Genomic DNA, 24,662 nt, shown 5'->3' with positions numbered 1-24,662 from the left:
TCCCACAGTCACAAAGATGTGCAGATTAGGTGAATTGGCCATGCTAAAATTGCCCGTAGTGTTAGGTAAGGGGTAAATGTAGGGGTCTGGGTGGGTATTGCTTCGATGGGTCAGTGTGGACTTGTTGGGCCGAAGGGCCTGTTTCCACACTGTCATATAATCTAATCTGTAATCTAAGATAACACTCTGGGTAGCAGAAATGGGGGGGAAATAGAACACTTCACAGCTCACTGAAAGAGAACTCAAAAGCAGTTAAATCAATCCAATGGTTTAGAAAGTTTGAGTAACTGGAAAGTGATGGTGTCCGGGAATAGACAGGATTTTGTTTTACAAGGCGTTTGAAATTTTTAAAAACTGATTACTCAGATTATATTATATTTCTTTTCTTTTAGTTTTATTTATTGTGGAATAAACAGCTACAATGTTTTAAAACCAAATTCACAAACTTTGTGTTAAAGACAAATGTTAAATAAAATTCATCAAACCATCCCTCACTGAAAGCTGATGTGGAAGTACAATCTCCTGGAGAATCGCTGCCCTGCTTACTTCTTCCTACCCCAGCTCCATCGCTATATACATACCTGGGAGATAGCAGCAGGAGGCCATTCGGCCTTTCAATCCTGCTTCACGATTCAAGGGGAAACAGCTAACCATGCAGCTCAATCTCCTGTTCCTGCTGTGTTCTCATCCCCTTTCATGACTTTAGCTCAAAGAACAATATCTCAGTCCTCCTTTGGCTTCACTACCTTTTGTTCCAGTGACGTTGCTAAGTTACTGTGTGGGTGTAGGCAGGGATAATGTGATGGTGCTGCCTCCTGGAGGATACACTCAGCATCCCTCATCATCCTGCAGTAACATCAATTGGGTTTCAGTAAATAGATATAGAACCCATTTCCATGATATGGGCATCACTGTCTCAGCCAGCATTTATTCCCCATCTCTAGATACCCTTGAGAAGATGGTCGTGAGCTGCTGTCTTGAACCATTCACAGTCCATTTGGTGCAGAGAGACCGACAATGCTGGGAGGGAGAGTGTTGCAGGATTTTGGCCGAGTGATTCTCTATCTTTGGTTCTTCAAATTCTGGGTAACTTTATCACGATCGTCACATGATGTTGAGATATCAGTCTGCAAATCTTCACCATCTAGCACCCTGTATAAAGGAATATGTACAGATTAGAAATTCAGAACAGACAATTCTAGTTTCTCTAGAATATTGTTTACCCCTTTCTTCCCCCAAAGCTGTAACCCTGCAGCCCATTTACTTTCTCCCATCATTCTGACTCTACTACCCCCTAATGTACACCCTCCCCATTCTCATGGTGTTACTGATAAACACGTCTATGACACCACTTCCTGTCCCTGGTTATACTCTGCACCCTTTCTGGGTTCACTTCCTTTCCCTCCAGTTGCTGCAAGTCAATAATGTAACAGCAGAATGAAACAGACGGAAACAGACAGGGAGATGGCAGATCCTGGACAGAAGAGGAACCTTCAGGCTGGGAGAATGGGTCAGATTCTTCCTTGTTTCTCATTGGTCGATTCTAGTGTTATGACAAGTTGGCAATGTAACTTGGTCCCATGTGGGTGTGGTGACACTTTGACCCTCCAACAGATCAATACTACAAGCAAATACATTCCTCCTCCAGACAATCACAGTGTAAAATACTTTCCACTAGTTCCCCCAAAGCACACGCTCCAAAACCCACCCACATTCTTTACTTGTGCAGTGCCAGGTTTCCCCACAGACGTGCGGTCCCTGCCTCAGAATTTGAGAGTTACAGTCCTCATGCAGCCACTGGAGCCATGTCTCTGGAACGTGAATGAAAATTGTGGGATGGAGGATGTTGCGTATCGGATCCCCATTCAGACACACGGGACATGTGGGCTGTCACTGGGATTTACTGAGACATCCGCTTAGACACCTCGGTTTCTGACGTAAGGAACATAGAATCAGCCAATTGCGGGGTGGGGAGGTTAATAAGGCACAGCAGGTTTTAAGCAGAGGTGGCTCAGTGGCTAGCACTGCTGCCTCACAGCGTCAGGGACCTTAGGCGACTGTGTGGAGTTTACACATTCTCCCCATGTTTGCATGGTTTCGTGCAGGTCACCAGTTTCCTCACACAGTCCAAAGATGTGCAGGTTAGGTGGATTGCCCATGCTAAATTGCTGATAGTGTCCCTGCACGTGCCGGTTAGACAATTAGCCATGGGAAATGCAAGTGGGTCTGAATGGGATGCTCATCATAGGGTTGGTGTGGACTCGATGGATGAATACCCTGTTTCTGCACTATAGGGACTCTTCTATTCTCATGAGGAAGAATGTACTTGTCTGAATGTGTTGTGAATCGGTGGAATTCCCTTTTCAAAATGCGGTGGATGCCAGGACAATGAGCCAATTTAATGAAGAGATACAGATGTTGAATTTGCAATGAGTTGAAGGGTGAGAAAGAGCAGGCAGGAAAATCCAGCTGAGACCGAGGTGAGCTCAATCATCACCGTATTAAATGGTGGAGCTGGTTCGAAGTGCTGCATTGCCTCTCCTGTGCCCAGGGCTTATCTTCTTATGGTAATAACTGGAAAGCTGAATCCAAAAATCACCATCTTCACCAAAGGAGATTTTCGGAAAATGACAGATAGTCAGATGGATTAGCGTTCCAAACTTAGGTAGTGAGGAAGCGTGTAGGAGATAATGATTTTGCAATTTTAAACTGAGAGGAGACAGTGATTTATGGTTTTAGATTGCGTCGTACATTCGCAGCGTCCAGAGTACGCTGTTGTGAATATCCATCCTGTACTTTATTGCAAAGCCAAGGTCACTGACAATGAAAACCAAAACTCCCAGGAAACATCGCCTCCCCTCGTAATCTGATAAAAGGCTTCTGATAAGTCTGGTTGAATTTAGAACACAGGCGGAAAGCTGGAAGATTAGATCCACTCCCAAGATCCAGTGTTTAAACAAAAGGAGACTACAATAGGATGAGGCAGGAGTTGGCTAATGTAGACTGGAAACAAAAAGTTTATGGTGGGAAGGTTGACGGACAGTGGAGGAATATCAAAGCAATTTTTTGAAGTGCTCAGCTAAAGTATATATCAGGGAAAAGGAAGGACTGTCGGAAAAGGAATAATCTGCCGTGGGTGGCTCAGGAAATAAGGGAGTCTATCAAACTGAAATAGAATGCATACAGATTGTCAAAGACCATGGAGAAACGAGGAGATTAGAAAAACTTTAAAGATCAACAGAAAGCGAGATGGGATTGGGGAAGAAAAGTGATGAGTAGCTATCCCCAGGGTCAGAACAGCAGTTTACACTGTTAGAGGGGAACCTATTGTTTGGTGAACATATGGCCTCTGTAATTGTTGAAGCACTTAACTGTTACCATAGAGATAATCCTGATAAAGTTAAAAATCACAGCACACCCCAAAAGCTTGTACTTCCAAATAAACCTGTTGGACTATAACCTGGTGTTGTGTGGTTTTTAACTTTGTCCACCCCACCACCGGCTTCTCCATATCAGCATCCCAATAGACAGCCCCACTGAAACTGAAGTACCTGTCAGATACCTGACTGAGCCACAGGGGTGTGGGGGAGGGGTATGTGGTTTAACCACAAAGTGCTGAGCTGAACTAGACTTTCTAACTGCCGTTGCCATGGAGATAATACTGAGAGACAGTCTCGATTCAAAGTCCCAAACCACAAAGGTATAAGACTGGGAGCTGTACATGGGACAAGCGGGGAGTTACCTGATGCTGCCTGGAGGCGTTTTGCATGTTCACTATCCAATTAACTACCATGTCTCATCAATAAAGACTCAAAGAAGATCTCTCAGAGTTCTGTGCCCAATTATTCCTATCCAGCAGGGTTCAGGAATATGAGCACACAGCAGTCAATCTTCACAGTGGAGGATACGAAGAATATGCCAGTAATTGATAAAGAGACTGAGGAAGGTGAGGCCCTAGATAATAACCATTATCGTGAAAGAGTTAGAGCTGGGCAAGTTAATGCAGCTAAAGGTAAACAGGTCTCATTGCCCTGATGGAATCCATCCCAGGATACCAACAGAGTTAGGGGGAGAAATAGCAGATGCACTTAGGTGTTGTAGAATCCGACAGCAGAGACAGGCTCTTTGGCCCAAACTGGCCCATGCCGACCAGAAAGTCCATCCACGCTAACCCCATTTCCCTGCACTTGGCCCATCTGCTTCTGACCCTTTCCTATCCATGTATTTGGCCAAATGCCTTTTACCTGTTGAGAGTGTTCCTGCCTGAACCACTTCCACTGACAGCTCATTCCATATACATACCACCATCTGTGTAAAACAGTTGCCCCTCAGCTTCCCTTTTATTCTTTCTCCTCTAACCTTAAACTGATCCAATCAAGCCGTCCAATCCTTGAGTTCCTGGGAAAAAGACTGAGTGCATTCCCCTTATCCATGCCTCTCATGGTCTTATACACTTCTAGAAAAGAACCCCCTCAGTTTCCTCTGCTCTAAACATAAAATCCTCGCTTGTCCAACCTCTCCCTATAATTCAGACCCCTGAGGCCTGGCAACATCCTTGTAAATTGTTCTGCACTTTTTACAGGTTAATAACTGAAACCTACATTACATTCCTCATATTTCCAGTGTTTCCCCGCGGCGCTGGAACCGACGGGACAATGCCAATGGATTACAATCCATGATCGAGAATGAACTCCTTTACAACAATCCCATTTTCATAGTGTTCCCCATGGTGCAGGTATCCTTGTGTCTTTCTGGTTACATGGTGAATTAAAGACTTGTCCTTCTACAAAGCAAAGTTGTGGATTAATTGTTCCTGGGAAATGTGCCATGCTTTTTCAGACTTTCAAAAACAAATGAAATCTCTCTCCACACTCACCACGCTGACATGGACTTGGCTGTGTCTCAGTACTTTTTCAGTCACACTGAGATGTGAAATATTCGCCCATGGAGAGAATGCACACCTTTCCTTCCACATGAAAAGGCCAATGATATTCAGATCAGCACGGATCAAGTAACCATCAGATGTGAACATGAAGTTCAAGTTGTATTTCTCATCCTCAAATCCACCCTTTCAGTACCATACAACAGAGCACACAAGTTACCACTGTTAATGCAGGATGGAAATTCATAAGACAATTGTAGTATTAAACTGTGGTTTCCTTGTTCCCCCAAAGCTTTAAACCTCAGTCTCACAATTTCTCTCTTCTGTGAACTGAAATGCAAACCAATCCCCCCACTCCTTTCCTCCACACCCAGTTCTCTCACACACTCTCCCTTCGAATTCAGTTTCCTAGCTCCCGATGAGAACCATCCTGCATAGACTGCTTCCTGCACACTCTGGCCAAGACCCATCTGACTAAAATGAGCCAAATTAGAATTCTAACGGCAGGCCCATCCTTGTCCCTTTCCATAACAACCCTGAATCTTCACAAAAGAGTTCTGATAACTTTCTGCAAAACGCTGCACCACTGATAGTCTGATCACATGTCAGGGTAGCAAGAGAAGGACCATTCCCCTGGGTCCTGCTCCCTGAGGGATGAAGCTGCTAATGATAGATTAATCCCTCACACCCACAGCCTCCTTCCCAGGCACATAGTCCCACAAATGGCCAGCACTGCGCCCGTGCACTTGTCTCCCCTCCTACAACACTTGCTCTCAATCATACAGGGGTCCGGGGGATTGACATCAGCTACTAACCAATATATCAGAATCTCGACAGTATGGAAACAGGCCCTTCGGCCAAACAAGTCCATACTGACCCTCCAAACAGTAACTTACACAGACCCATTCCCCCCAACTAATACTGTGCGCAATTTAGAATGGCCAATTCACCTGCCCTGCACACGTTTAGATTGTGGGTGGAAACCGGAGCACCCGAAGGAAACCCGCTCAAACACTGGGAGAATGCGCAAATTCCACACCAACAGTCGTCCTTGGCCGGAATCGAACCCGGGTACCTGGTGCTGTGAGGCAGTCGTGCTCACCACTGAGCCGTCTGTATGGACGGGAGGGGGCGGGGCTGGAGGACTGGGATAACGGATTGTAAACAATGAATGAATGTGCAGAACACTGGGGGATGGACAGGTCAGTGAGGGACAGGATCAGTGCAGCAGCAGGAGGGGATCCTGAACAAACTGAGTAATGGGAGAGTCTGACAGGAGAGAAACTACAGGAAGGGTCTGTTTGGAGGCTCAGGCAGGGACAGCTGGGAGACAGTATGGCCTGGGGGCTTGGGCAGGTTTACTAATCAGCCTGTTCAAAGATGCTGTTACTCAACTCTGAGCCTGATCCTCCTAGTCCAGAGGTAAGGACACTTACACTATTTCCTGGTGGGCAAGGGATACAGGGACTGCCTTTCAAAAGGAACTCACCTGTGTTGGTGACATAAACAAGACTCAATACAGAGTCACTGACAAAAAGCTGGTGTACTTGAACTTCATCCAGAATATTAACACCTATAACTGGGCAACGCAGACCCCAATGTACAGAGTTAAATCCTGGATACGAATAACAGCTTTGTGCATGGGAAATCATATCTCATGAATTTGACTCAGTTCTTTTGAAGAAGTAACAAAGAGGATTGCTGAGGTCAGAGCATGGACATGATCTACATGGACTTCAGTAACGTGTTTGACAAGGTTCCTCATGGGAGACTGGTCAGCAAGGTTAGATCGCATGGAGTACAGAACTGGCCCGAAGGTAGAAGGCAGAGGGTGCTTTTCAGGCTGGAGGCCTGTGACCAGTGGAGTCTCACAAGGATCGGTGCTGGATCCACTACTTTTCGTCATTTATATCCATGATTTGGATGTGAACATAAGAGGTATTGTAAGTAAGTTTGCAGATGACACCAAAATGGGAGGTGTAGTAGACAGTGAAAAAGATTACCCCAGGGTACAAGAGGATCTGGATCAGATGGGTGAATGGGCTGAGGAGTTCAGTTTAGAAAAATGCGAGCTGCTGCATTTTGGAAAAGCAAACTTTAGCAGGACTTATACAGTTAATAGTAAGTTCCTGGGGAGTGCTGCTAAACAGAGACCTTGGAGTGCAAGTTCATAGTTCCTTAACAGTGGAGTTGCAAGTAGATACGATAGTGAAGGCCACAGTTGGTCTGCTTGTCTTTATTGGTCAGAGCATTGAGTAGAGGGGTTGGGAGGTCATATTGCGGCTGTACAGGACATCGCAAAAGTTGCCGAATCAATATTCCATAGAATTTTGTTCTCCTTCCTATCAGATGGATGTTCTTAAACTTTAAAAGAGATCAGAAAGAATTATAGCATGTTGCCAGGGTTGGATAGGCTGTTTTCCCTGGAGCGTCAGAGGCTGAATGGTGACCTGAAAGAGATTTTTAAAATCAGGCTGGGAATGGACAGGGTAAATAGACAAGATATTTTCCCTGCAGTGGGGGAGTACAGAACTAGGGGACTGGGAGGGAGGGTAGGCAGATTGAGGGGGGTGGGTCCGAAATGGATGGGGAAAGAGCGGGGGATAGAGGAGAGGGGTGGCATAGAGATGGGTCGGGACAGAAAGTGGGATTAGAGAGGAGGGGAACGGGGGGTGGGAGGCGGGGGTTGCAACTGACAGAAAGGGCGAGGGGAACAGACCGGGGGTTGGGGGGGGGGAAGAGGGCGAACAGGCTGACAGAGGGGGGAGGAGAACAGGCTGATTGGGGGAGGGGGGGGAAGAGACAGGCCGGTGGGGACAGACCGACAGAGGGAGGGGGGGGACAACAGGCCGACAGAGGGAGGGGGACAGGCCAAGGTGGGTGGGGGTGGGGCGAACAGGCCAACAGAGGGGAGGTACAGACAGAGCGGGGGGAGCAGACAGAGCGGGGGGAGATGGGGGGAGCAGACAGAGCGTGGGGAGATAGGGGAACAGAGGGGGAAGATGGAGAGTTATTTTATAGATCTAAAACTCAACCCTGTTCCCGTTTTCTCCTCCTCACCTTATTTCCCTCTGAAGGGCTCAGAACAACTGTATAGTTCTTGGAAAGCAGAGTTTCAGGGAGATCAGGTGCTGAACGTGGCATTTGGGACACTAACATTGAATGAAATGTGCTGATCAATAAATGTACTCTGGTTCGATTCCACTGTCTGTGTGGTGTTTGCACATTCGCCCTGTGTGTCTGCGTGGGCTTCCTCTGGGTGCTCTTAATTTCCTCCCACAAATCCAAAGCCATGCAGGTAAGTTGGATTAGCTTTGGGTAATGGTAGGTTACAGAGTTAGGGTGGAATGCTGTTCCGATGGTCCCATGGGCCGAAAGGCCTGTTTCCACACTGTAGGGATTCTGTCACTGAGTATAGGGATTAGGAGGGCACGTTGTGGCTGAGTAGGGCATTGGTGAGGTCAGTTTTAGAATACTGTATTCAATTGTGGTCTCCCTGATTTCAGAAAGATGTTACCAGAATAGGACTCAACCTCTTAATGTCAAGTTCCTGGGAAGTGTTGACCGCCAAACAGACCGTGCAGTGTGGGTTGATAGTTCCTTGAAAGTGTGGTTGAAGGGAGACAGGTCGGTGAAGGTGGTGTGCGGTATGCTAGCTGTTATTGGGCAGTGCATTGAGGGTAGGAGTTGGGAGATCATGGTTCGGTTGTACAGTTTATTGGCTCGGCCACTTTTGGAATCCCCAGACTGCTTTCAATTCCAGTCTCCCTGCTATAGGAAAGATGTTGGGAAACTTGTAAGAGTTCAGAAAAGCTTTTCCAGGGTGTTGCCAGTATTGGAATATGTGAACCATAGGGAGAGGCTGAATAAGCTGAGTCTATTTCCCTGCAGCACTGGACACTTTAGGTGGCTTTATCGAACTTTATAAAATTATGAGGAGCAATGATAGTGTGACTAGTCATGGTTTCTTTTTTTCCCAGGGTAGGGGAGTCCAAACAAATGTGAATCTTTTTTCCAAAGTGGAAATGACAAATTCTAGAAGAGAGATGGCAAGTTTAAAGGATATGAAAACTGAACCAACTGAAGATGCTGTAAAGCAGGAAGAGAAACAGAAGTTTCTAGAAAAGCTCAGCAGGTCTAGCAGCATCTGTGAAAAGAAATGAGAGTTAATGTATCTGAGGAAGGGTGACCAAACCCGAAACTTTAACTGATTATTCTTCACAGATGCTGCATGACCTGCTGAACATTTCCAACAACATCTGTGCAAGTTTAAAGGGAGTTGTTTGGAGTATATACCTGAGAGTAACTTTATAAAGTGCAAGTCAGACCACATCTGGAGTAATGACAGATGATTTGGTCCCTTTATTTAAGGAAATACATCATTCCATCAGAGGCATTTCACAAAAAATTGACTGGGATGAACCCTGGTTTGCAGAGATTATCTTTTAAGAAAAGGCTGAAGAAGTTGGGACTCGACTCACTGGATTTGGGGAGAATGAGAGGGGATCTCATTGTAACATGTAGGATTCTGAAGGAGTTTGACAGGGTAAATACTGAGTGAATGTTTTCCATCAAGAGGGAGTCTGGAACCAAATTCTGGGATAGTCGCAGAATCACGGGTTCTGTTTTGGATTCGTCAAGTTTAAGGTAACACCGACACGGGTCAGTGGTTTCAGTAGCAATGTAGCTGGGGTGAGGTGGAGACAAGCAACATTTAAGAGATTGGAATTCCTGGTGTTTGTGATTGTGTAGATGTCTGATCAGAAGGTCACCTTGGGGTCAGATATGAGAGCAATATTGTGAAGAGTGTGGTTCTGCCTCAGACACTTCCCAGTGAGAGGGAGGGGCTCAGCAGTCAGGGAAAAAATTTGTAATAGCAACTGAAGGCAATGGGTTTAACCATTGCAACGTTCCGTTGCAGGAAATTGCAGCCAATCGCGTAGTGGGAGTGTGATGAGCAGTTTGATAACTGAGTAATGGAGAGGGATGATGGGGAGGGAGAGCTGGGCATTGTCAGTGTACATGTGAAACCTAACACGGTGCTTTTGGACAATGTCACCTCCTGGCAGTATGTAGGTGAGAAAAAGGAGGGTCCAAGGAGAGATCCTTAAGGGACACCAAATACGAGGAATTCAGAAAGGAAAGGGAGAGTCAGGATGGAGTAGGTTTTTGCAACAACGGTGGGGTCAAATATTAGTTTGTAGCAGAATGGGAGAGAAGGACATAACCAGAAAAGACAGACAGATAGAACAAGGAACAATATCTGTGAACTGGGGAGGGGGAGTGATGAGGAGGAGGAGGAGCAGCCCGACTCCAAAAGCACTATTTCTACATCAGTGACATCACTCAACTCCACCCTAGTCTCAGCCCATTTACTGAAATACTCGTCCATCCCTGTGTTATCTCCAGACTTCATTATCCAAACACACTCTTGGCCAGCCTCCCACATTCAACTTACATGTAATCTCAAGAGTATCTAAAACCCTACTGCCTAAGTGCTCCCTTGTACCAAAACTTGTTGATCCATCAAAAGGCTCCTATTAACAAGCAACAATTTAAAATTCTCACCCTTGATGTAATTCCTGGCTGTGAACATCCCTGTCTCCCTGCACCACACAACTTGTGAAACCCCGACAACTCATTTTCTTTCAGACTTCCAACGATGTGTTTATTCATTGCTTCACCTGTCTGGCTGTTTCTACTGTTGCCAAGGCAACACGGTCTGGAATTCCCACCCTTACCCCCTCAGACCTGCTTTCCTCCTTTAAGGTATTCCTGAAAACCTGTTTATTTGGCAATTCGTTTGATCACCTGACCTAATATCCCCATCTGTGGCCTTATGTCAGAAGTTCTCAATAGTATTTCTGTGGAATTATAAACATGATAAAAAAAACAAACTGTCATTGATTTGCACACACATTGTCAACTCTTCACTGTCGCTGAGTGAATAATCTATAACAGCTCTCACCCAAACACATTGTGGGAACACCTTCACCACACGAACTGCAGCTGTACAAGGAAGTCAAACATCACCTTCTCCACAGGCAATGGGGCTTTGGCACTGATCACTGGTGTCTGTGGAGGGAGAAACACACAGTTGATATTTCAGGGAGTGCAAAATGCATCATAGGGAGGGAAAATAGTGCAGAATTTGGATTTTCAAATTTGTGTTTTACAATGTGCACTAAGTTCTGTAAAACCTCTCATTCCATACTGTGAAAATTTTCTTCTCTTCTTGGTCAATATGTCTTTCCTTTCCCCTGCCCTTCACCTTCACACATTTCCAATGCCTTGGTCACAACAACACTGTGCTGTCAGTGACGTTTATCACGTGGTTGAGTATTGTCCCGCCCCTCATTCACTCCGATTGGTTGAAGGACCAACTAGCACCTCTAAGCCCCCTGTTCCCCCACTCTTATTGGTCCTGCGCTGACATCAATAATCCGAGGCCATTGTGGGCTGGAGCATGCTCAGTGCTTCCTGCTTTTGCTGCTGTTCAACAGGTATGAGAGAGAGAGGGCTCATCCCTGTTTCTCCTGATGTCAGACAATAACAACAACTACCTGCATTGTATGGAGCCTTTCACATTGACAAATCTCCTAAAATGCTTCACGAATGATGGAAACGTTGATTAAAGAGAACGATTTTTCGATACATCTTTAAGGCGGACAGAGGGGTTTAGGGAAGATATTCCAAAGGTTTGTGTCCTCGGCAGCTCCAATCGTGGAGTGATATAGGTGGGCAACAGCTTACAACGGAGACAGTTAGTGGCTAACCATAGGTTAACAACCTCATGTCGTAGCCCCTACCCCACACACCAGGCCTCGTTCTCACAGCCTGTCATTACACACTACCTATGGTTAGCCACTAACAGTTTCCATTAACAGCTAATCACCTTCCCCCAGCCAGAACTTTATCCACTCCTTTATCCAACTGTTCTTCTCACTCTATCCCCATCTATCCTTTACTCCTTTTATCCGCGCCCCACACTAACTTCTGCACATAAACTGACTTTTATTCTCAGAAACATCTGTTCTGTGGAAGGGACACTGGGTCTGAAACTTTAACTCTAATTTCTCTTCACAGATGCTGCCAGACCTGCTCAGCTTTTCCAGAACCTCCTGGTTGTTTTTTCTGATTTACATCTGCCGCAGTTCTTTTGGTTCTAATTTACCGGGAGTTTGTAATTCAGGTCCCACAGCCTCTGTCCCAGTCTCTGCTGTCTCTCCCAACCCCAAACAGTGACACTGCACCTGCACAGCTCATGGACAGGTGTTGTCTTGCTGGCCACACCCCTCATTCAATGCCATTGGCTGCAGGACCACACAGACTCTCCTCCCATTGGTCTGGAGCTGCCGTCAATCAGCCGGGCCCCATTGTGATGAGTGTGGAGGGCTAATCCCTCTCTCTGCCCTGGGATGAGCTTCATCATTCACAGTGAATGGGACAGTATCACAGAGCACAGGGCCTGGGGGCTATTCAGCCCATTGTGGCTGTACTCACTCCCTCTGGAGATGCTGCAAATCTGTCCCAAGTCTCCTCCCATTTGCCCATAGCCCCCCAAATCTTTCCTTAAAAAGTAAAATTCCAAGTCTGTTTCAGAACACCTGCTGAATCTGTGTCGTTCAGACTGTTCCAGATGCTCAGAACGTACTGAGGAAAATAGTGTTCACATTTTCACCTTGTATTATTTGCCAATTACTTGAAAGTAGTTACGAAAAATTATGATCGTATTAACAATTCCTCTCTCTCTCTGTAAATTCAAGATCTTGGAACCAAATCTGTACCAGATCGAAATCACTGCTTCACCTTCTCAGCTCCAAGGATAATTATCTGTGCTTCAGCTAGCTCTCCACAAAAGAGAGGAATGCATCTTAATTTATTAAGATCAAAGAAACAGACCTTCGGTCCAATTCGTCCGTGCCAACAAGGAATCCTAAACTAATGGATTCCCATTTACCAGCTTTTGGCTTGCATCCATCAAAACCCTTCCTATTCATGTACCCAATTGGAAGCCTTTTAAAATGTCGTGATTTTTCAGCCTTCACTACTTCATCTGGTAGCTCCTCCCATACACACACCACACTCAGCTTGAAAACGTTGCCATATAGATCCCTTTTAAATGTTTGCCCTCTCAACTTAAACCCAGGTGCTCTAGTTTTGGACCACATAATCTGAGGAAATAGGACCCCGGCTGCTCACCTTATTCACACCCCTCGTGATTTTATAAATCTCCATGAAGTCACCTCTCAGTCTTTGACTCTCCAGAGAAAATAGCCCAAGCCGATTCAGCCTCTCCCTGTAGCCCAAATCCTCCAATCCCGGCAACGTTTTTTAAAATCTTGTCCAAAGCTTTTCAAGTTTCACAACATCCTTCCCAGAACAGAGTAATTCAAACTGAAAACAGAATTCCAGAAGTGGCTTAATCAACGTCCTGTCCAGCCACAATATGGCATCCCAGCTTCTGTATTCAATGCATTGACCAATAACGGAGAGCATTAATGGAGTCCCATTTGCCAGCGGTTCACCCTCATCCCTCTAAAACCTTCCTTTTCATGTACCCAATTCAGATGCCTTTTAAATGCTGCAATTGTACGAGCCTCCACCCCTTCCTCTGGCAGTTCATTCCACACATGCAATGCCCTCAACATGAACGAGATGCTCCTTAGAATCCTTTTAAATCTTTTCCCTCTCACCTTAAGCCTGTACCCTCTAGCTCTGGACCCACTGAACTTGGGAAAAAGTCCCTGACTGCTCACCTTATCCATGCCCTTCATGATTTTATAAGATCACCTCTCAGTCTCCAACCCTCCAGGGAAAATACTCCCAGCCTATTCAGCCTTTCCCAATAGCTCAAACCGTCCAATCCTGGAAATGTCCTTGCAAATGTTTTCTGAACACTTTCAAGTTTCTCAACATTATTCCAAGAACAGGGAGATTGGTACTGAAAACAGAATTCCACAAGAGCTGTAATCAGCACCCTATAAAGCCACAATACGACGTTCCAACAGGTGCATTCAATGCATTGACCAAAAACGGGGAGCGTACCAAATGCTGCATTCACTACCCCGCCTATCTTTGACTCTACTTTCAAGGAACTAGGAACCTGCATTCCAAGGTCCCTTTGTTCAGCAACGTTCCCCAGGACTTTACCATTAAGTGTACAAGTCCTGCCCTGATTTGCCTTTCCAAAATACAACAGCTCGCATTTATCTAAATTGAATTCCGTCTGCCATTCCTTGCTCCAATGGCCCATCTGATCAAGATCCTGTTGTATTCTGAAAAAACATTCTTCACTGTCCACTATACCTCCAATTTTGGTGTCTTCTGTAAACCTACTGACCATACCTCATATATTCACATCCAAGTCATTTATTTAAGGGCACAATATCCATCCTTGCAGCACACTGCTGCTCACAGGCTTCCAGTCCGCAAAGCAACCCAACATCATCATCCTCTGTCTCCTACCTTCAAGGTAGTTTTGTAATGGCTTGCTCTCCCTGCATTCCATGTTATCTAACACTGCGAACCAGTCTGCTTTGTGGAACCTTGTTGAATGTCCATATAAACAACGTTCACCGCCTGGCTTAATCAATTTTCTTTGTCACTTCAAAACACTCACTCAAGTTAGTGAAACACAACTGTGCATGTACAAAGCAACATTGACTCTCCCTGTCTTTCTTTACCTTTCCAAATAGATGGATATCTTGTCCCTCCCAATCCCTTCCAACAACTTGCCTGCCACTGACTTCAGGTTCACTGTTCTCTTGTTCCATGGCCTCTCCTTGACACTTTTTAAAAATAATGGCACCTCAGCTGTCGTTATCAACGATACAAATACCTCAGGAGAGGCCCAACAATCAGTTCCCTAGATTTCCAGAAAGTTCCATGATACACCTGATCAGGTTCCAGGGCTTTATCCTCCTTGATGCAATTTAAGACATCCAGTACCACCTCCTCTAGAACATGGACACTTTTCAAGTTATCACTGTTTATTTCTCCAATCTCTCGAGCTTCCATATGCTTCTCCAGTAAAAACGACGTGAAATATTTGCATATCTTTCGCACCCCCTGTGGTTCCATAGACAGCCTTGTTGACCTTTAAGGGGTCCTATTCTCTGGTCCAGTTAACCTTTTGTCTGTGATATATTTGTTTAATCTCTTTGGATCCTATTCCAGGACATCCCAGAAAGGCCGACTTCAAGGACCGTAATTTTCCTCTGACTGCATCAACAATGCCCTCCAACACATACCCTCCACTTCCTGCACCTCCGCCTTTACCCCACCCCTCCAGCCACAATAAAGAATATAACCCTGCAGTCTTCACCTTCCACCCCACTAATCTCCAGATACAGCGCATTAACCTGTTATTTCTGCTACCTAAAGTCAGACCCTACCACCAGAGACATATTTCCCTCCCCATCTCTATCCGCGTTCCGCAGAGATCATTCCCGCTGCGCCTTCCTTGTTCGGTCCACACCCTTGACCCTCCCTTGCCACCATGGGAGATGGAAAACATGCGGCCACACCTCCCTCTGACCTCTGTCCAAGACCACAAAAGGATCTTTTCACATCAGGCAGAGATTTGCCTGCACATCCCAAAATCTCATATCCTGCATCTAGACACTACGGGATATTTAACATGGTTCATCCAACTAACCTACACATCTTTGGACTGTGGGAGGAACATGGAACACCCGAAGGAAACCCTCACAAACACTGGGGAGAATGTGCTAACTCCAACACAGACAGTTGCCATAGGCTGGAATCAAACCTAGGTCCCTGGTGCTGAGGCAGCAGCGCTAACCACTGAGCCACCATACTGTGGGATCTTTGGTGCTGATGTGCTGCCCCACTGATAACTCAGTCACTCAGCCTGCCTCATTTCCTAAGTAGCAGTGATGACGGAGTGAAATTATCGCGAGATAGTTAGTCCAGAGACCCAGATAATGTTCTGGGAACCCAGGTTTGAATCCCATCACGGCAAACTTTGGAACGTGAATTCAATAAATATCTGGAAAAAATAATCTAGTGACGACAAGGAATCCATTGTCAATTGTTGGAAAAACCAGTGTGGTTCACTAATGACCTGTAGGGAAGGAAAATGGCATCCTTACCTGGTCTGGTCTGCATGGGACTCCAGACCTATAGCAACGTGGTTGACTCTTAACTGCCCTCTGGGTAAACGCAGCAATAAATGCTGGCCGAGCCAGTGACAGCCTCATCCTGTGAATGAGTAAAGAAAACAGGTCAGGTTTTGTTCCTTCTCTAGTAGGTACATCCTACAAACTGAATCTGAAATGTTCTTGTACACACTGAACAAATATCTTTCCATCCAAGCCCTTAACACTACAGCACTCCGAGACTATGTTGGTAAAGTTAAAACCCCTTATTATTGCATCCATATTATTCTTACAGATAACTGAGGTCTACTGTTAAAGTTGTGTCTCAATTCCCCGCTGACTATTTTGAGACAGTCTATAATACAATCCCACTAAGATGGTCATCCCTTTCTTATTTCTCAGTACCAATCAAAAACTTGCCTGGAGATACTGCCAGGAATATCCTCCCAAAGCCCAGCCAAATTGTTATCCCTAATCAAAAACATCGCTCTCCCTGCTCTGTTGCCCCCTTTCTATCCTTGCTATAGCATATATACCCTGGAACATTAAGCTGCTAGTGCTATCCATCCCTGAGTGATGCCTCTGTAATTGTTGTAATATCCCAGTGCCATGTTCAAAACCATACCCTGAGCCCATCTGCCTGACCTGTAAGGCCTCTTGCACTGAAATAAATGCAGTGCAACTGGTCCGTCGCACCTCATTCTGTGACTTGCTCTTGCCTCCCTTGACAGTCTGACCTGTGAACAGTACCAGCCTCAGACTTACCTCTTTTCTCACTATCTCTTTAGGATTACCCCGACTCCCTCACTGGTTTAATGCCTCCCGAGTGGTACTAGCAAATCTCCCTGCTCTTCAGGGCCCCATGCTTTCCCCTTCCTATGCCATTGGTACCAATGTACAATGTCCTCCCACTGGTTATTTTCCCTTTTGAGAATATTCTGCTCCCTCTGAGAGACATCCTTGACACTAGCACCAGGGCAGGACCACCCCATTCTGATGTCTCACTGTCAGCTGCAGAAACGGCAGACTGTGCCTCTGACTAGAGAGTCCCCAATCACCATCGATCGTGTGGAACTGGAGACACCTCACATTATGTTCGAAGCCTGTCTCAATACCAAGTAACTTGGCTGTCAGTGTTACATTCCCCTGAAAGTCTATTACCACTTACATTTTCCAACACAGTATACTTGTCTGAGATGGGGATAGCCACAGGAGACTCCTGCAGTACCGACCTACCCCTCCTAGCTTTCCTCTACCTGACTGTATCTGCAGTATCCTGCATTCCTGAGACTGCCACCTATCACAATCCCCCCCCCCCACCCCCTCCCCCTCCCCCTCCCCTGTCAATTCCTCACTGGCTTTAATCACTCCTCCACCAATCCATGCGTTCCAACAGGATTTACAATCACACTTGCTGCAGACATAATCATCAGGGTCATCGAAACTCTCCTTAATCTCCCACATCCGACAGGAACAGCACACCACTCTACAACAGGCCATTTCCCCGCCTTAACAATCTACAGACCAAGACAAAGGCACAGTCTTACTGCTCGAAAAATACTGCCCGAGAATAACTTAATGCATACGTTTCAAATCTTAAACATTTAATCAAGAGACCGTAAGACATTAAAAAGAAATCCTCACCTTACTCACTATTGTAGATTGAATAAAATAAAACGGACTAAGATTGATATTTGAAGAGACTGAAACTCACTGAGCTGATCCCCGGCTCTGAGTACTTCCAAGGGTGAGGTCTCTCTGAGACCAGCTGTGAAATGTCTCTGTTTCTCTTCTCTGCCCACTCCATTTCCAGAGAGGTTTTTAACTTCACAGCAAGTCAGCTCAGAGAGGTCACTGCCTGATTTTATTCACTGGGGGTTGCCTTTGCTGCCCAGACCAGTATTTATTGGCCACCTTTACTTGTCTTGGAGAAAGTGGTGGTTAACCGCCTCCCTGAAATGCTGCAGTCCATGTACACCTCAGTGATGTTTGGACAACAAACCCCTCTGGCCCCACAACCCTCCCTGTCTCTGTAATCCCCCTCCGGCTTCAGAAATTACATGACTGGCATAAGATTTTTATTTAGATTCATTTTTTTTTAATAACCCCCCCCCCAAAAAAAAAGTGAAATATTTCAGCCCTAAACAAATTTCTGTTGATTGACCTTTTGTAGAGGCTGACACATAGACGTTGCAGTATTTTATCTCACATTGTACATGGAGAATGATGGAACTTTCTTTTAAACATTGTTAAATAGGGAGGCAACGGCTTAATGGTATTCCTGCCAGATGAGTGATATGTACAGTGTTCCGAGGATTCGGCTTAGAATCCCAACATGGCTGATGGCAGCATCGGAATTCAATACAATCTAGAATGAAAAGGCGAATGATGACCATGAAACTGTTATTGATTGTTGGAAAACCCATCTGGTTCACTAATGTCCTGTCGGGAAGGAAACGGTCATCCTCACCTGGTCTGGCCTACATGTGACTCCAGACCCACAGCAATGTGGTTAACTCTCAACTGCCCTCAGGAAAAGTACTTTAAAAACTGTTAACAAATACTCCGCAGGTATCACTTAAAAACTGGCTGTTCCCATTGGGACTGTGAATTTCTGAAAGGCCTGAACTAAAACGGAGTTTCAGCTTCACCTTCTCCCTGTCTCACCTCACTCTGTTTACACCCAACTCCAGAACACTCTCATTGAGCCAAGCAGCCCTCACAGTGCAGCCCTGTCATTTTCATTGTCTGCTCATACCTACACTGCCCTCAGCCTCCTGTCCTGTTCCAATGCAACTGAATGGGAGCTCAGGGAGAGCACCTCATCTTTCAATTCAGCCCTTTGTAACCCCAGAGTCAACATGGACTTCAGCAGTTTCTGAATGAACAGACAGTTGTCAGAATCTGGAACATTCCACCCGAAATGGTGCTGGAATTTTAGTCCAAAAGGATTTTTAATGGGAAGTTTACAGGTAATTAAAAATATGAAGTTTACAGGTTAACATCATGAAGTGGGTGATTGGGTCTAAATCTGACATTTCTTACAAAGAGACGAGGTGTAATTTGGATAAATCTGTGCTCCCTCTCAGGCCAATATCTCCTTCCTCAGCTGTAGGGCACAGAACAGAGCAGATACCCAAAGGGTGACCCAATCATGAATTTGTACATCTTTCTTCTTAACAAAAATATTGGAGATATCGTCCCACAAACAGAACAGACAAACCTTTCTCCTTCCACAGTTAAATGCCAACAACATTCAGATCCTGATGGCCCCATTGACTGTAAAAACTTGCTTTTGAGATCCCAGCCCCAATTATTCTCATTTAATATCCTATGAAATGAATTCACAAAACAAAACTCAGTCAGTACAGGAAGAATATAAAGACACACTTTTCTCTTGGTATGTGCTTGATGTGTAAATGCCTCTTTTCAAGTTGCACCCCCACCCCCCCCCATCCTAGGAAGGGGACATGCACATGTGCCTCACTGTACCTTACCCCCAATAAAGATGGCGGCCATATCCCAGGACCTTTCACCGCCTGAGGGCCGCAGCCATTTTCCCATCTGCTGCAAACGGGGGATTAAGAGTTTCTAGTTCAGACTTTCAAACCACACAGAGTGTAATTAAAACTTCCCAGTCTAAAGTGACTCATTATCTCCAGCTCCGAAGCCACTCTCTCCTTCTCTGTTTGCGTCTCCAACATTCACCAACGGCCGAGTCACGTGGCACTGTATTGGCTGAGTTACTGGTGACGTGTCATCCCACTGGCCACGCCCCTCATTCACTCCCATTGTTTGGATGACCAACTAGTTGCACTTGGTCCACCAGTCCCACCACCTTTTCCTATTGGTCCGAAACTTCCATCAATCAGCTGGACCCCATTGTGAGGTCAGTGGTGGGATCCTCCCCCCGTCTGAATCAAACCCAGAAGGTGTATGGATGGGGTCAATCAGGAACAACAAGCAGAAGGTGCTGGGAAATCTCAGCAGGTCTGGCAGCATCTTGGAACAGAAATCTGTCCAGTGGCCCTTCCTCAGAACCGATGGGAGCTGGGAAAATTAGAATCCTGACAGTGTGGAAACAAGCCATTCGGCCCAAAAAGTCCACAGCGTCCCTCCGAAGGGTATCCCACCCAGACCCATTCCCCTACCCTATTACTGTATATTTCTCCTGACTAATGCAACTAACCTACACATCCCTGAGCATTATGGGAAATTTAGCTTGGCCAATTCAACTAACCTGCAGATCTTTGTACTGCAGGAGATAGGGGTTAAAGAGTAAATAACAGGCAGGGACAGAACCCAAAGAGAGACTAGAACATTTGGAAAGACAAAGGAGTGGATTACCATCTGGCTGGGGGGGGGGGGGGGGGGCGGGGGGGTGTGCATAGCTGTTAATGGAGGGGACAGGAACCTGTGTCTGGCAGCATCTCAGTGGAGGTGGCAGAAATGGCGACTGATGATCTACGTTCTGCTGCGAAAACAGACTCCGAGCTTCCGGCTGCCTGCCACTTTAACACACGAGTCTGTTCCCTGGCCAACATCTCTGCCTCATGCTTACTGCTGCGTTCCAGTGAGGCCAGAACATACCAAATGGCCCCGTATTTCAAGGACTGCAATTTCCCCTCCCATGTGGTCAATACCATCCACTATATCTCCTCCACTTCCTGCACCCATGCCTTTGAAACCCACACCTCCAACTGCAACAAGGATTGAACACCCCCCCTCAAGTCCTTACCTTCCACCCAGATACAACACATCATCCTCTGTCATTCCCACCACCTACAATCAGACCGCACCACCAGATTCTTAAGGGGTTTGACAGAATAAATACTGATGTCTCTGAGGGTAAATACTGAGAGGGGAGTCTGAAACCAGATTCTGAGCCAGTCACAGAATCAAGGGTTCTGCATTGGATTCGTCAAGTTTAAAGGTAACACAGACATGGGTAAGGGTTTTCAGTAGCAATGGAGCTAGGGTGAAGAGGAGATAAGCAACGGTTTAGAGATTGGAATTCCTGGTGTTTGGGATTGTGTAGATGTCTAATAAGGTCAGCTTCGCGTCAGATATAACAGCAGTATTGTGAAGAGTCTAGTTCTGCTGCATAATTCCCAGTGAGAGGGAGAGGTTCAGCAGTTAGGGAAAGGAATTTGTAAGGCAACGGGTTTAACTGTGACAATGTTTCATTGGAGGAAACTGCACCTAATCGAGTAGTGGGAATATGGTAAGCAGTTTGATAACTGAGTAACAGTGGAGTAATGGAGAGGGATGATGGGGAGTGAGAGCTGGGCATCGTCAGTGTACATGTGAAACCCAACTTGGTGCTTTTGCTCAATATCACCTCCTGACAGTATGTAGGCAAGATACAGGAGGCGCCAAGGAAAGATCCATGAGGGACACCAAATGCATGGAATTCAGAAAGGAAAGGGAGAGTGGAGATGGAGCAGGATTTTCCAACAACCGTGAGGTCAAATGCCAGTTTTTCACAGAATGGGAGAGAAGGACCATAACCAGAAAAGAGAGAACAAGGAACAATGTCTGTGAATTGGTGAGGGGGACTGATGAGGAGGAGGAGAAAAGAGAGTTGGAAAGTCTGTAGTTTAGTGAGATTAGGGTAAAGGGTCAAGGTGAGCTCTGATAAGGCTGGACATGAGATGAGATTGGAGAAAGATATAGGTTTGGACAAAAACCGGGAACACCACGTGAGGCAGTTTGGCTCCGTGGGCTAGTGGGAGGGAGGGAAGCAGCAGATCGGATTATCTCAGTCTTAGTGACAGAGAAACTCCATGTGCTCCAAACTCTTGTTGTTGGAGAGAAGGATGGAGGAGACACGATGATGAACAGTGTTTCACAAAGAAACAAAAACTGGGTAAGTGATATTTAAAGTGAGTGAACAAACCTAATGTCTTTAAATTTTAACCAAAATATTAAAACAAACGACTGAAGTCCTGGTTCGAATCCCATCTTGGCAGACAGTGGAATCTGAATTTAAGAAAAAATAACTGGAATTAGGAATCTCCTGATCTCCATGGAATCATTGTGAATTGCAGAAAAAACCCTATCAACTTGACAGTGGCCCAGCCAGCTACTCTCTGTATTAATCACTGCAAAGTCTCAACAAAGGAATGAAACTGGATGGACCACTCAGCATCTAAGAAGGCACCAGAAAATACAACCACAGAATCAGCCCTCTCGATGGTGCAATGTCCTCCTCACTAACATCTGGATTTTGGTGCCAAAATGTGCCGAGTTGTCTCACAGATCAATCAAGGAACAGCCTGACATAGTCATACTCATGAAATCAACCCTTACAGACTTAGACACCACCAGACACCACCATCACCATCACCATCCCAAGATATTGAGGTTGTGGTGATGGAAAAGCGCAACAGGTCAGGCAGCATCTGAGGAGAAGGAGAATCGATGTTTCGAGACTAAGTCCTTCATCAGCCTGGCCTGCTGTGCTTTTCCAGCACCAGACTCTTGACTCTGATCTCCAGCATCTGCAGTCTTCACTTTCTCCTGAAATCTCTGGATATGTCCTGTCCCACCGGCAGGACAGACCAGGCAGAGGTCGTGGCACAGACATGGAGGATTTGCCCTGGGAGTACTCAGCATTGACTCCGGAGACCAGGAAGTCTCACGGCTCCTGCTGATTACCACGTACCATCCTCCCTTGGCTGATGGATCAGTTCTCCTTCATGTTGAACAACATCTGAAGGAAGCACTGAGGAAGTAAAAAGGTGTCAAAGGTCCTCTGGGTACAGGATTTCAATGTTCACAATCGAGACTAACTCTGCAACAGAATTACTGACTGAGCTGGCCAGGTCCTGAAGGACATAGCTGCTCAACTGAGTCTGCAGGGGGTCGTGAGGGATCCAAGAGGGAAAAACATACTTGATCTCATTGTTATGAATTGACCAGCTTCAGATACATCTGTCCATGACAGTATCGGTAAGAGCGACCATCACACATTCGTTTCGGAGACACAAGTCTCCAAAGTTGGGAAAAACCTCCATTGTGTTGAGTGGCACTATCACCGTTCGAAATGGGACAGACTTTGAAGAGATGTAGGATCTCAAACTGGGTATCTAGGAGGCACTGTGGGACATCAACAGCAGCAGAACTGTACTCCAACACAATCTGTAAAGCTAAGTGATCCTACGTCCAGTGGAACAGATCGGAGCTCTGCAGTTCTGCCACACCCAGTTGTGAATGGTGATGGACAATTAAACAACTCACTGGAGGAAGCATCACAGAAATCCCCACCCTTACTGATGGAGGGGCCTCACACATCCATTCACCAGATAAGATGACAGCATTTGCAGCAATCTGCAGCCAGAAGTGCAAAATGGGATGATCCATCTTAGCCTTCTCCAGTGGTTTCTAACATCACAGATATGAGTTTTAAGCCAGTTCGGTTGAGTTTGAATAACATCAGGAAATGGTTAAGTAGTGTAAAGGCTATGGGCCCTGCCAATATTCTGGCAATAATACTGATATCTTGTGCTCCAGAACTTGCCACCCACCAAGTCACGTACCGCTCCTGCACTGGCATCGACCGACAATGTGGAACATTGCCCAGGGATGTTCAACACAAAAACACAGGGCAACCCAACCCAGCCAATTTCCCTCTATCAGTCCACACTCGATCAGCAGTAAAGTGATGGAAGATGTCATCAACAGGGCTACCAAGCAGCAGCTGCTCAGCAACAGCCAGCTGAGTGACACTCCTTTTAGTCTCCACCAGGACCACTCAGCTCCCGATTGTGTTACTGCCCTGATTCACAACCTGACAACTAACTGAATCCCAGAGGTGAGGTGAGGGTGACAGCCCAGTCCCATTCCAAGATCACTAATTCTAGCTGATTCCACCCTTGTCTCAGCTTATACACTTTCATCCATCTCTGTGTTATCTCCAGACTTCATTATCCAAACATATTCCTGGCCAGCTTCCCACATTCAACCTCCCTGTAATCTCAAGAAAAACTAAATCTCTGCTGCCCAAGTACTCCCTCGTACCAAAACTTGTTGATCCATCAAAAGGCTCCTATTCATAATCAACAACATAGATCCACAGAGATGTACAGCATGGAAACAGACCCTTCAATCCAACCCGTCCATGCTGACCAGATATCCCAACTCAATCTAGCCAGCATCCAGCCCACATCCCTCAATTTAAAATTCTCACTCTTGATTTAATTCCTGATTGTGATCATCCCTAGCTCGCTGCATCACACAACCTTTGAGACGTCGACAACCCATTCTGTTCAAGACTCCCAATGATCTGTTAATTCATTACTTCACCTGTGTGGCTGCTTTTACAGTTGCCAAAGCAACAAGGTCTGAAAGTTGCAGCTAAAACCTCTCAGGTCTGCTTTCCTCCTTTAAGACATTCCTCAAAACCTGCTTATTTGGTAATGCTTTTGGTCACCTGACCTAATATCACCATCTCTGGCCTTATGTTTAAAATTCTCAATAATATTTTTGTGGAATTATAAGCATGATAATAAAAATACAAACTGTTGTTGATTTGGACATTTTCTTCAGATCTTTACTGTTGCTGAATGAATATTCTGTAATGTCTCTTACCCAACCACATTGTGGGGGTACCTTCACCACACAAACTGCAGCTGTACAAGAAAGTCAAACATCAC

General features: G+C 45.8%; 1 long non-coding RNA gene across 2 annotated transcripts; it reads right to left on the bottom strand.

Annotated features, from left to right (window-relative positions):
* Nucleotides 1-390: 390 nt before the first annotated feature.
* Nucleotides 391-24,661, bottom strand: LOC140476629 (uncharacterized). 2 transcript variants are annotated; one of them, XR_011960531.1, is made up of 4 exons: nt 24,598-24,661; nt 16,000-16,108; nt 10,851-10,957; nt 391-1,152 (listed from the first exon to the last, which is right to left on the bottom strand). It is a non-coding gene; the product is annotated as an uncharacterized lncRNA (long non-coding RNA). The 2 variants fall into 2 exon arrangements; XR_011960532.1 differs by lacking the exon at nt 24,598-24,661 and adding an exon at nt 18,476-18,515.
* Between the last annotated feature and the right edge of the window lies 1 nt (nt 24,662).

The sequence above is a fragment of the Chiloscyllium punctatum genome, chromosome 4 (genome assembly GCF_047496795.1).
Source record: "Chiloscyllium punctatum isolate Juve2018m chromosome 4, sChiPun1.3, whole genome shotgun sequence".
NCBI classification, from domain to species: Eukaryota; Metazoa; Chordata; class Chondrichthyes; order Orectolobiformes; family Hemiscylliidae; genus Chiloscyllium; species Chiloscyllium punctatum.
Note: the sequence above shows the minus strand (reverse complement) of the source record. Positions and strands in the feature narration are given on the sequence as shown.